Source organism: Anas platyrhynchos, chromosome 6, assembly GCF_047663525.1.
Source record: "Anas platyrhynchos isolate ZD024472 breed Pekin duck chromosome 6, IASCAAS_PekinDuck_T2T, whole genome shotgun sequence".
Lineage (NCBI taxonomy): Eukaryota > Metazoa > Chordata > Aves > Anseriformes > Anatidae > Anas > Anas platyrhynchos.
Window position 1 is genome coordinate 15,505,873 of NC_092592.1, and position 13,609 is coordinate 15,519,481.

The 13,609-nt window shown below is 42.1% G+C and overlaps 1 protein-coding gene across 1 annotated transcript in view; it reads right to left on the reverse strand.

Annotated features, from left to right (window-relative positions):
* The window catches only part of RET (ret proto-oncogene), a 273,120-nt gene extending 260,063 nt beyond the window's left edge, over positions 1-13,057 (reverse strand). The window contains exon 1 of the mRNA XM_072039478.1: positions 12,965-13,057. The gene's annotated coding sequence lies outside the window, so the exon portion shown is untranslated. The remainder of the gene's footprint in view (positions 1-12,964) is intronic.
* Positions 13,058-13,609: the final 552 nt, after the last annotated feature.

The following is a 13,609-nucleotide window of genomic DNA, read 5'->3' on the forward strand; positions in this document are numbered from 1 at the left end:
CCACTTTCAACTACAAGCACTTGCAATGTTTGTGTACATGCCATACTGCAATATTGACTTGAATCTGGCAGCAGAAAGCCCCAGTTATTTAGCTAGCTTAACTCATAACACCAAATTTCTGTAGCAGCTTTTCAAAGCATTAGACTGAGAACTCATATGAAAAAAACATGCAAGATTTTCAGAAAACAATTATTCAACCCTAAGGAGTGAAAAGGAGCATCCAGTAGATTACAGAACATAAAACTTAAAGCCACATTTCCAAAATCATTCTAGAGGATCTGTGGTCGAGCTGAGTACATAAACATACCTAACACTAATTTTCAATATCATTTTGGAAAATGCTAACAATCGTTTTAGTGTACACCTATTATACTAGAAGGAGGTCTTAAGTATTTTAAAGCATATATGTAGGTCTTCTTCCAGAAACATGCAGGATTTAGCTTTTAACATCATATGCTGAAACAAACAACTCCAATAGCCCCAACTCCCTCCAAAATAATTTTTCAAAGCATTCCATGTATGGATACAAATTAATATGCAGGAACTCATTTAAATAGTCCTGGACATGTATTATCTGAACTTGTATTAGCTTCTAGTCTAAAAATCTATTATTCTTTAAAATAAATAAATACACACACACCACAAACACAACCTGACTCCCATTTTCCTATTCTGTAGTTCTATTTAAAAGTTTAGTTGGCTTAGAAGGGGGAGTGGGCATCCTCTCTGTTACAATAAACCAAGTTTTCATCTCAGAGAGCTTTTAACACACATCAGCTGCAGCATTCTGCATTGTGAAAAAAGCATCTAGCACACATACCCTGGCTACATTACACACATTTCAAGCTTAGATGCAAGAGTTTGGCTCCCTTCTTATTTCTTAGGTCAAAAAGGGCTAACAGCACTTCAGAAGATAGTGCACACTGAGCTGGAGAACTTCTTCCACCATGGGGGCAATCAGAGTCCCAAAGGAAGCTCCTTTCTTCTACTAAAAAGGAGAATTTTTGGCTGCTGAGGGAGGCAAGCTGTGGGAGAAGATTTTTAATGAACTCGAAGTAGACACTGTGTGAATTAACAGCTGCGTCACTGGACCTGGAGTCAGGAGAGACATACCCTATTTCTGGCTTTGACCTCAGGCAGATCAGTTTTACTTAATAATTACTGCACTACAAGTAATTGGTAGCTGTAAGATCTTGGAATGCAATATGTGCATAGCACTATCAGCCATTTTGCATTGCTTTCAGTTTAGTAACAAAATGGACCGAAGATGTCCAGTATTTCAGCCCTTCTGAAAAGGTGAAGTGGAAAGAAGACAAACCCCAGGACCTGGCTCATTGGGTGTCCCATGCATGCGCAGTGAGGAACAAAAAGGGAGCATGCAGACATAGAGAAATAAATACAAGAAGCCAAACACCCCTGGTCATACTGACAAGGCAAGGAGTAGCATCCAGACCATTTCCAGAAATTTCCCCTTTCACTGTGCTATGAAACTGTCTTCACCTGGTGCTGTTTTCAATAGCTTCATAGCTGATGCCTGACATTATTCACTTGGTTTAATGCTGTATAAAGTACAGTGACAAGCAGTAACCACCACTGCCTTCTGTTCAGTCATTTAAGGAGACCCAAGGTGCCTCCTACATCCTTTTAAATAGCAGTTCAAAGTAAAATAAAAATATCCAATAGTTATCCAAATATCCAATAGCAGGAGAGCCCGGAATACTGACATGATTTGGAGGCAAAGGAAGAAAAAAATAAAAAAATAAAGCCACCGACTAGAAATCATCAAGTGTTTTAATACCACAAGTCCAACACATGAAGTTACAGAATCTTCTAGAACTTTGCCGGTCACAATGACAGGTATACTTGAGGAAACAAGGTAAGTGTAACAAACAGTATATGTGATGGGTCATATCTTGCCTTCTGAGAGCAACGCAGGTGGCTTAGAGTTTTGGAAGGGGAAAAGGATTACTAGGAGACTATCAATCACTCTGCAATAGGTTATAAAGCAGTGCCTAAATCCCCAAAGCCTAATGACATTTAGGAAGACATTCAGAAACCGCTTCCCTTCTGGTTTTGCCGAGGCTTTCCCCAGCTAGTATTAACCCCCACAACCTGTCTCTTTGCATTAGCCTCAAGCTAAGTTCTCAGTGCACCCTTGGTAAGGGATTCCTGTTCTTGTCCCAGCACCTCAGCCAGTAATGTTTCTAGTTCGACCGTCAATATTTTCTCTAGGTCAGGTCAATATTTGATATCTTGGCTTTCCTCATAAATGAAATTAATACTGCAGCAAGAACAAACCATCCACGTTTTATCAGTTTTGAAACATAAGCTCAAAAAAGAAACTCTCAGGTGCCCTAGAAAATATTCCTGCTATGAACTTTAGAAAGTGAGTGTCATTTTTAGTACCTGCCTATAATCCAAAAATTACACTTTTTTTTTGTTTAAGAAAGTTTCTCCTCGGTATCAGGATGCATTAGCATCATCCATTGTGAATGGAAATAAAAGCTGGAGAAACTAAGCTTCTACTGTTATGGAAACAGGTTGGACAGAGTAAGAGATGTAGGATATGTGCAATAACTTCTGTCATGGAGAATTCAACTAAATAGAAATTTCTTTTCCGTCAATCTCCACATCAGCAGGCTGGCTCTAAGACATGCAGTATTTTCTCTCTTTCTCCTTTCCAGCTACGTTTATAGGGCGGAAGAATGTGACTACCAAGAAGTTTGTTAGAGCAATTCTTCATCAGGAAGAATTATGGTAATTAACCGATGCCAGGGTCACCTATTGTACCTGGTGTCTAGCCGAATTAGCAAGCACTTACAACAGTTCTCACGTGTGGTGTCCAGTTTGCCATAGACAAGAAAAACAAAAAAGCCCAACAGAACAAAATAAGAACACAGAGCATTTTCCTGCTATAACTATGATATGGGGAGAGAAAAAAAAAAAAAAAAAAAAAAAAAAAAAAAAAAAAACATGAAATGCAGCATGTCCTCAGTGAACAAGACTAGCCACAGACAGGGACACACTATGACTTAGAGGCACACGTGTCAGCAGCACCAAGAGAATACTCGCTCAGTTCAAGTTAGCTGCGTGCACCCAGAGAACAATGGCAAGAACCTTGAAGTCTGAAGCCCGCTTCTCCAGACACACATCATCAGCTGCAAAAACCTATGAAGTATATGCTTAAATCCACAAACAGAATACCTTTGTAAAATGCTTTTCATCCCAGCCCTGTAAAATCAGATTTTCTCAGCTAAATTAGAAAAAAAAAAAAAAAAAAGAAAGAAAAAAAGAGAGCACAATACTGCTTTTCATACCACTCAGGAACAATTTAGTCAATATACTCAAACTATGAATTTGTAGGAATCTCACATTTAGTTGCCAGTGTAATGCACATCTTTGTTACATTGCTTTTTATAGTATTTGTCACCAACATACAGCAATACTCTGTGCAAATCTACTGAAAACTAAGAACAAAAAATCTAACTTCCCCTTGCTAGAGTGTTTAAGTATATATACATACATATACGCTATTTGAATGCAGAAATAAAATTATAATGAGATCCTAGAGACTGAATATATCAACTGTTGAAATATTTTGACTTTTCTGCCCCTTGCTGCCCATATTTTTGTGAGCTGTGTTGAAAGCAATCAGTCTTGGATTTTGTAACAAAATCGGAAAGATTAAGCCCATCATGCCTCAGAACAACAAAAAACATTAAGAATATGCTAGAACTGAGGGTGCAGTGCAAGCATCACCATCTGTTTTAGACAAAAGAAATATTCTGACACTATTTTACTTCAGTAGCATTTGTGAGAATTAAATACATCCCTACCACTTCTCTAGTGACATAAGAAAGGAAAATCATGCCCCACTACCAGTACAACCTGTAACATCCTGGTAAAGTGGCTGATGCCAGCAGGAGCCAACTGTGTGAGGTGGAAGCTTGGCACAGCTAGGAGCACCCTGCACTTGAGGGCTTGCTTGTGGCACAAAGCAGGCTTAGCTGATCCTTCCTGCCATTCTTCATACCTACCCGTCATCCTTTCATAAAAAGTTTTCTTCCCAGAGCATGGGATCAGAAGATTACTTCAGTCAGTCCCTTTTGTACTTCAACCCAGCTGATCAAGGACACACTTGAGTGGCTAGATGCTCTAGTTTCACAACTCACAAGCAAGCAAAATTAAGAGTGGTAACAAGCTCAATGTAAAAAGCCCCACATTACAGAATGAAAACACCTCGCCCATGTGCCTGTTCAAGATAATGCAGTATACCACGGTATTACCCAAAAAATAAGTGACTTGCATGCATAATTCTGCATGAACACTTACAGGTCTTCTCTGCACCCAGTGGGCCACAAGACACTTCCAGCTCCCAGAAAGAAATCAGCCTGACTTTTCTCATCTTGAGAAGGGCTGATTCACAGGACCTGAAAACAGTAGTTACAAGCTGACCTGCAGCCATTTTTCTGTTGTAGATAAGGGCTCTGCACGTATGCTGCAGACCACGAGGCAGGAGGTAAGCGCTCGGCACTACCCCTGCACACAGGCGGTTGAGCAGCCCGGGCTGCCCTGGGGAAAGAAGCAGCCTGTTGAAGTGTGTACAAAGCTGTTTTCTTTCTTGATGCCCTCTCTTTTTCTCCCTGCAGTAAAGCACCACTTTATTAAATTATTTAGCAAAGAGCAACTTGTTCAACACTAGGACAATTAGCTTAAGTTTTTCCACGTGGGAGCTTAAACCAATGTTCATTACTGACCCCTAAAATTCAACCCGGGTCCTTGTTGCTGTCAGCAACGGGCTGACAGTGGGGTTAGAGGTACAGCACCACACAAAGCAAAACACCACTGCCTGTTCACTCTGCATGCTTCAAGCCTTCAACCTGCCTAACACTCCCACTTGCAGGGTCACAGGGGAAAGAGCATTCGGGATTTCAGCTACTGGTTCATGCCAGAGTCAAAAAATGGAAATAAATCAACAAGACTCCCCCCTTCCTTAATACCAAGGGGAAAAAAAGATCTTAACCAAAGCAGCATGCTTGCCTTGTCATAGTAGTCATTTTCTCTACCCTCAGAAGAGAGTATATGAAAGCAGCCTGGGATTACACTAGAACTGTAACAGTAACTTCACTGCTGAAAAACATGGACCTTGTGCCCCTTGCAGCCCTTTTCCTGTGCTCCAGGAATTCACTGAGGGCAGTGGAGGAAGAACCAGGCCAGTTCTCGCAGGGCTGCAGCAGCCTCTGCCCGAGGCGACACTCAGCAGTGCCAGCCCAGCACTGCAGGAGCCATTTCTGCTGATGGCCCCTGCCCAGGCGGGACAGCCAACAGCAGAAGTAGCGAGGCAGTGGCGGCTGCTGTATACAAATCACACGGACTGATGAACCAGAAGACTTTGCAGAGCTTCAGAGATACAGACCCCTAGGAGCAAGCAATACTTTCTGCCCAGAGCTTCTTTTTCTTCTTGTTTGATGTCTCTGATGTTAAACTGTGTACAGGCCACGGACTAAAAAGGTGGGAAAACAAAGTTCAGATGATAACAGAAAGAAAAAATAGGGGGGGGGGGGAGGGGGGTGAAGAGAAAAAGTGTAAACACTTGAAAACTTGTGTATCCTGAATAAAAGGAATTTAGATATTTTTGTTTCGATACTACGTGGGTTTCAAAGAAACCAAGTGTTCATTATCTTTAGGGGTAACTGTTCACAAGAGCTTTGCCACTGGTGCAAAAGATACCAGCAGTACTTTCTGCAGAACCAGATTAAGCAGATACAATCAGAGCAAGTCATTTGCAAAGAGCAGCAATCCCAGGGGAACACATGAGGTAACGTGACCCAGAACCACAGGTCGGGGCGGCAGCCTGTGCATCCCTGCCATGCTGGGGATGCCACAGCAGCAGCACACACAGACCAGATGCCCCACACACGCCAGCCCTCTCCTGCTCCAGGGCCATCAGTGCTCAGGTCCACCACTGCCTATCAGCACCCCTCTGCAGACCCGGTATCTGATCATCTGCCTGAGCCTACTCTGAGCTAGGAGAGATCAACAGCATTACTGAGTATCATATAATATCCCTAGCATCAACTCCTGTAACAAGCCATGAATTTTAGGTGTATCATTTCTATTGGTGACAAATTTTGCAATAGAGACAGTCTAAGGAGCTGGAAAGGATTTAGCACAACGTGCACACAAACAAAAATAAATGAATAATGCAATCAACCTCTCAAGCTCTTCTTATGGACTGTCTAAAGTTGCCTGGCTCTTTTGGCCTGTTACAGAGAAAGAGCCATCCCAGGTAAGACAAGTGCGTGCCTAAGGCTTGTACATTTTTCTGTTCCAGAGCTTGGCCCCCAGAGCAGAGAGTAGAACAGGAGTTCACTGAAGCCTGAGACATACAGAAGTAAACCGCTTCAAAACCCAAATTAAAAACCTGCAAAGACAATGAAGAGTGTGAGGTTAAAGCAAATGGTTTTTAATGGATATTAGTAAGAGAAGCATTCTAGCACATCTACATTGCCCAGGTTAATATGAAAGATGTGCCTTCAAACAGAAGAGTGTGACCAAACACTGCAACATCGAAATGCTCAGCAAAAGCCACCTCTGTACCAAGAGCCATTTCTCAACCGACCTGACAAAAACACCTCTCTTCTGCTCACTCAGAAGTCCCTGACCCCCTTTCTTTCACACTCTCGCACCTCTCATCCTGCTCTGGAGCTCTCTGGCTGCCCACCCTGCTCACAGCAAGACATGTATACATATGTATGTATACGCAGTTGCAAGTCACGATGTGCTGCTTCCACAAGTAGTTTACCATCTCTCACCATATACAGCTGAACTTCAAGAAACTGCCAGGTGGGTTTACTGGTCTAAACACTGAAATCATTGTCATTGCAATTAAACCTTGCAATGCTTCTCTGAAGGAGAGTTTCAGGCTCAGAGTTTCTGAGCAAGTCTCTAGGCTGGCCATCTCTCCACAAGTGCCATTTCCCAAGAGGCAACTGATGAAGGTATGCTGGCCTGTTTTCCACCTCAGATTTACTGCACTCTAGAGAAAATAAATCTTTGTATCTATGGAAAAAAAAAAATCAATGTGAACTCATTACAAATGTGCAGTTTCTGAACTTATTTTTAGGAGTTGGTTGAAGCATCAGGGTTTTTTTTTCCTGGTAAAATATTGTTTCCTTTTTTCAATCTCAAACATGCCTATGATTTGACTAACAGAAAATCAGAGAAGACAGTTACTGCTAGCCTGAAAATTTAGTTGAAATACTACCTCCTTCCTTCTGACAAAAACTTTCGTAAGGCAAAGCATTTCCTAATATCTCAGAAAGAATATTATTATGTATCAAAACAGAAGTTACGTTTGCCTACTGCTCACTTGTTATAATACTTATTCCAAACTTTCACATTTGGACACGCAGCTGAAGGTGTGATGCGGATCCTGACATGGGAATAAGCATAAGCTACTCCTTCACCTTATACATCAAAGCAGGCATCATTCCCAGCCCCAATACACACACAGGAGGCATCAACCACCCTGTGCTGCTGCTCAGGCATCACCAGAGGTTTGGTGTGGGGAAGGGGACATTAACCAGAGAACTTGGACAGGAGGGTCCAAGGTGTCTGTCTGCTTACTCTGGGGCTGTCAAGCCACTTGCAATCTCTGAGCACAGGTACTACACCTACAGTCCTGCTTCAAAGTGCTCTCCTAATGAATGTCCCTTTGCCACCTGAATGCAGTGACTCCACCCACCTAAGGGAAATGGAGCAACTTCTGCACCAGACATGAGTTCAGAGCCGCATCATATTTGCAAAACAAATCTCCAGAAGAAAAAAAGGGAGCATGGGAAGGACAGAAAACCAGTAACCACAGAGTTGGTCTCCTCAAAAAATTGTCATCCTTTTCTCTTATAATGCATTTAGCAAACCAAAAGGCTTCAAACAGGGGACTGCAGGTGCCACTGTGTTTGCACGATTTATTTTACCCAGTGCAGATCCTTTCCATAACTGTGATACTATATCCTTCAGGAAGGCACAGTGCAATACACAGTGCATTCTGCAGAAAGTACACTCAACCTCCAAGGAAGCTTAGGTTAAAGAGCCCTCTGCTGAAACCTATGTTCTGTCACAAGCTTGCTCTGCTTCATAACTTCCCTTTCTCCTCCACCTCTCAGAGCAGTTGCATCGACTGTTCAAGCCATAACGTCATAACCTCCCTCTTTAGCTAATACAGTCATATCCTAGAGATATTCACTTTAAAAAAAAAAAAAAAAAAAGAATATTTAAAACACTTTTTCTTCTGATAGTAATGATGCTCACTAAGTCCAAATTCCCCATCACCCAAAACAGAGAACAGTCTTCAAGACCTGCATTTAGCTACCCCAACCTACAACTTCGCATGCACCTAAGCATTCTTCAAGCAGAAACGAGCACAGCTGTTGCCAAAATTTTATAGCACATGTAATTCCAAGTACAAAACAGTGGTTAATGCTTTCAAGAAGTATTTTCCTAGTCTGCCTTCAAATATTTACAAACAATACATTTCTTTGCTTACTAGCTGCCTTTAAAATTAATGTTTTTCCCCTACTAGCAAATACAGATCTGTGCATTGCAGGCAATTTTTATTTAACATTGTTCAGCATAGCTTCTCCAAATTAGCAAAATATATCTTAGAAAGATGACTTTATTTCTGTGGAGTAGAAGAGTATGGATGGTTCCGTATTTTACAGAAGACCAATTAAAATCATTTTCAGTAAAAAGCTCAGTGAAAATGTAAAAGATGGGGGGGAGGGGGGAGAGAAAAAGAGAACAACTGAAGAAGTAAATTGCACGTAAACTTTCCTCAGATAGCAACCAAAGAATAAAACGCAGTCATCTGACACAGAGAAGGTTAAGGGGACGAAAGAATGAATTGGGTGGACATGAAAAATTGAAGGAAAGACAAATTCGGAACTGATGTCAGGCCACACATTTTAATTGCGGAACTGCATGCCAGACATTAACACAGAGCCGGGGTCATTCAGAGAACGATCAAAGGGCACTTGGGGGACATTGGGCACTGGGGTGTAGCAACTTCCTACAGAAAAATCTTACTAGTCTTTTTTAACTTGTGCTATTGCTGGATCATTCAAAATAACTAGCACAAACTGTGCTGCTCCTTTAGGAGAAAAAAACCACACACATACAATGAAAATAGTCATACCATCGAGGCTGTCAATCATAAACAAGAAAAACTACAGGCATTCAAAATAAACTGCCCCTTCGGAGCGGAGGTCACCTTGTCAATATCAATCTTCTCATTTTGATGCACATTAAGAGCTATTGGAGTATCCCCTTTTATCCTATGACTGTGAATTGACCTTACTGACATTACTGAATACAATATGGTCATTTAAGGATGTGGTAATTATTGGTAACTGCACTAACTAAGTTAGTAGCACACAGGACACCATTGCTTTGGCTTGTATTGCCACCTGGTCTTTACTTAGATAGATTTGTTATTTGCTATGTCTTGACTCAAACTATGTTCACACTAGTTGTTTTCCACTGGACTCCCATGAAAATTTACACTAGAAAAAAGACCATTTTTCACCTGGAAAAATTAAAAAATAATAATAATCTGTTGCTTTACATGTTTTAAGTTAGCCTGTAAGAATTCATATTACATGAACACCTTTAGTTTTCCAGTCTGCAAACACACTTTTTCCAGAACAACATGTTTTAAAAAATAAGAACTGTTCAAATGGGAAACCAACTCACTGTGGCTGTATGTTGCCTTGTATGATCTTCTTGCTCATGAACAGCAAGCAGGTCTTGAAAGGAAATATTTTACATGTACTGCTACCTTTAGCACAGTATCAAAATGTTCTTTGCCACCTCACATTCACTCCTCATGCAAAAACACTTGCAAATGAATCAAACGGGACTTCTGTCAAAACATAGCATAGAAGGAACAACCGAAATTGAGTCAAAAAAAAAAAAAAAAAAAAAAAAAAAAGAGCTCAAAGAGCTCCTGTGAAATGTGTCACAGCTGGTCACCACAGAGGTGACAACACGCACCCCAGCACCTCTGATAACAGCTCAACAGAAGCAAAACCCTGCAAGATGCAGCATCCTTTCGCTGGGCCACACTTTACTTCCAGATCAAACCAACAGCGAAACAACCCATCTCCAAGACTCGAGATTAAGCAGGGCAGGTGCTTAAGATGTCTACGCATATATACATGAGCTCTTTTTTGCACGAATTCTGAGCAGCCACAGCCTTGTGAGCCCAAACTTTGGCCTTGGGAGGACATTGGTCAATCTGGACACACACCAGCTGCTGTGCCACTGCTAAATGCGAGCAACAGCACTTCCTTGTACATCAGCTCCCCTTAGTCTGAAATCGGCTTTACTGATTTACTGGCCAAGATATATAATGTGATCACCATAGAGATGAATTTCTGTTAAAAGAAAAAAAGAAAATCAATAGTAGCTTGGGCTGGAAAGGAACCTTGGAATTGATTTGGAGATGACAAGCTGGGCTTAGGCCCAAAGCAAAAGATCCTGGCCAAACAGAGTCTAATGCTTTTAGAGTTCATTTAAAGATGACCCCAAATTAAATTTCCAATTGCAGGGGCCTAATTCACTCCAGATTGTTTAGCAATACCGCTAAGAAAAAAAAAAAAAAAAATCCTGACATGAATATCCTTCAGAGGTTTTGGAGTTCAGTTTAATAAATTTTTAATCAGGCGTTGTATATCCTTCCATGCTTGTTCACTTTTGTTGCTGTAGGTTGTCACATTCTGTTAAGCCTGAGGATCAATAAGGAGGCAAGCTCCTCTGACAGCTTGCAAACACTACTGTTTTCTTCACACTGTTTCTATTCAGTGCTTCTTCCTTCATAGATACACCCACATTTTTAAAAGCTATTGCTTTTCCTCCAAAATGGATACAAAAAGAGCGTAGCCCCATTTTAAACTAAGCATCTCACTTTGTTTTGCCACATCATGAGTCAAATCTGAGAGGTTATGTGGCTTTAAAGATTGCCATGCACTCATCCTTCCAGACTGCGGCAGCCCCATCACATCTGATTCATCTGCGGTGCATTCTTACCTGTAATCTGTGCCAGAGGCATTTGCTCCAGCAACTGTGTGAGAAGTGAAAATAAACCACACACTGACAACCTATCAAAAGGTCACTGAACCAGGTCCCACTGGGCAATGCCCGATGCACATTCAGGAAAAGATCTGGAGCACCAGAAGGGCAGTGGTGAGCACCTGTAGCTCAGCTGTGACCCAGAGTGTTTCAGCAGCCCCATCCAGGCTTGACTGGTACCTGTGCACGGCTGCCAATGCAACAGCCCTAGTGTTTTTGTTAAGTGTCACATTATAAAGATAATGGTGATGGAGAGAACAGGGAGCGAGGAAAAAGAGGAGATAAAGGTGAAAAACACTTCTTTAAAGTGAGCTACACTTGCTTTGATGATGGCTTCAATCGTGTCTTCACACACAATTAATGCTAGATTTTCACACTACCACTCATTTGGCAGAACATATTTAAGTCAATACAAAATGCAGATCTGATTTCAAATTAGCAAGATCACCAATGAATTATATGATGAGAATGATAGCAAGTCTGCGCTGGCACCAGGCTTTAGCATGCCACCTGGTATTCCAGATTGCACTGATCCCAGCCTGTGCTGATCCTCACCACCTGGTATATTGCAAAATGCCTTTCCTGCAATACTGCAAGACTTTCTGAGCAGCCCTCTTGGAGGGAGAGCCCTTCTGTTTCCAAGGTCACCCACATCTCCAAGTAACAGCCTTGCAGAAAAGCTGCTCAGCTGGATCAGACCTTGGTTTGTATCTCAGCACTGCAAGAGCTGTACACTATTGTAATCTGCTGATCACCTACCCGGACACTGTGCTCCTTCTTGAAACCAAGAACATTTCCTCATTCTCGCTCTGCTTTTAGACAACAGCTACAGTCCTCCTGGGCACGATCCGTGACAAGCACCCTCATTCAAAATCAGCATACATGCTTCTGCCTAGATTGTCATCTCTTTTCTGCTCCTCTGCTGCTGTAGCTTCACTTATCCAGCACTGAACATCAGTACTCCACAAGAAAAGACATGAAAGAGGGCTTGGCTCGACAGATAAATAACCCTTACAGACCCAGCTCCTTCCCTACTTCCTCAGGTCAGTTTGCACATCAGCTCATTGCTGTCCCCTTGTTACAGCTGCAGGGACACCACGAATTAAAGCTTGCCCAGACTATGCCCAATACACACCTTAGGAAGCCCTGCTGTTTGCTGAGTTGAGGATACCTTATGTTATACAATCTGAACAAGAGAAACAACTTTTTTTGTATGAACAGAAAATTTTGCTACCCCAAAAACAATGCAGGGAAATCTATATTACTGTGTTGAGCAATAGATTATTTTGCAACTCCAAACAACAAAACGACCAACCACACAGCAGAAGAAGTCAAATGCCTGACCTATGTTGACAGGCAGAGGGGAGTCAGGCAGGGTCCAGCCCCGCTTCCCTGCGGAAGCCTTCCTTTTAGCAGGAACAAGTTACTGCTATCGCTGCAGGCATGCAGCTCTGCATTGCCATTTATCTTCTTGAGAACTGACAGCACAAAGCTCCAGGGGTGAGGGACAAAGAAAAATGGACAGAAGCTACAAGCCCCAGCCAGGGCCCTCGAGGGGACTCCCAGGGGCACAGCCTGCAGAATGCAGTGCCCCAGCCCTTACCACCCACCCAGGGACACGCAGACAGCTGGGACACAAGGCTCAGGGAGCACTGCCATCAGCAAACCAGCCCAGGCCACCATCCCCTACCTCCACAGCTACCAAATACCAGGATTGATACAAAAAACAGCATGCATAGCTTAGAAAGTCTTTTTCTTATATTAACCAGTGGCTCCTAAGGAGGAGCCTACAAACACCAAAGAATCCATAGAACAAAGAATCCTTCTCACTTACCGACTTCCATCATGTCCTCCAGCTCTGGCAGCTTCCCCTTCCAACAGAGCAGCTTCAGCCACCTGTGGCATGGCAGCTTGGAGGCTGAAACACCTAAAAAACAAGGTGTAACTGGTCAGTCACCTTAATCAGAAAAGCCTGTGCCTCATCTGTAATACCACAGAGACCTAGAAAATTTTCCTGGGTTTAGCTAGCCTAACAGAGGTAGGTGAACCAAGGAACTGCCAGGAATACACAGAGTCTCCTTGGGCAAAACAAGAAAAGAGGGCAAATAAAATATTTATGGGTGGCCCTCTTTTGAGTTAAAAACAAAACAAAACAAAACAAAGGTACACAAAGTGGCACAAGACCTGCCAAAATGAAGTTAAATCACTGTGATTGAAACAAACAAACAAGTGCATATTTTAACAGATAGGATAAAGATATATGGAAGTAGTGCTTAGTGTCACAGAGCTATAGCGATCTAAATCCAGTCCCAGGAATGCCAGAACACATTGTCACACCGTTGCTTTATTTCCCACCTTGGCAAATGGAGATAATTTATGATCTTTCTGTTATCAGAGTAGCTTAAAGGCTTCTTATGCTAACACATAACAAGTGAAAAACATTGAGAGTCTTGGAGTGTAGGTAGAATAAAAATGCAAA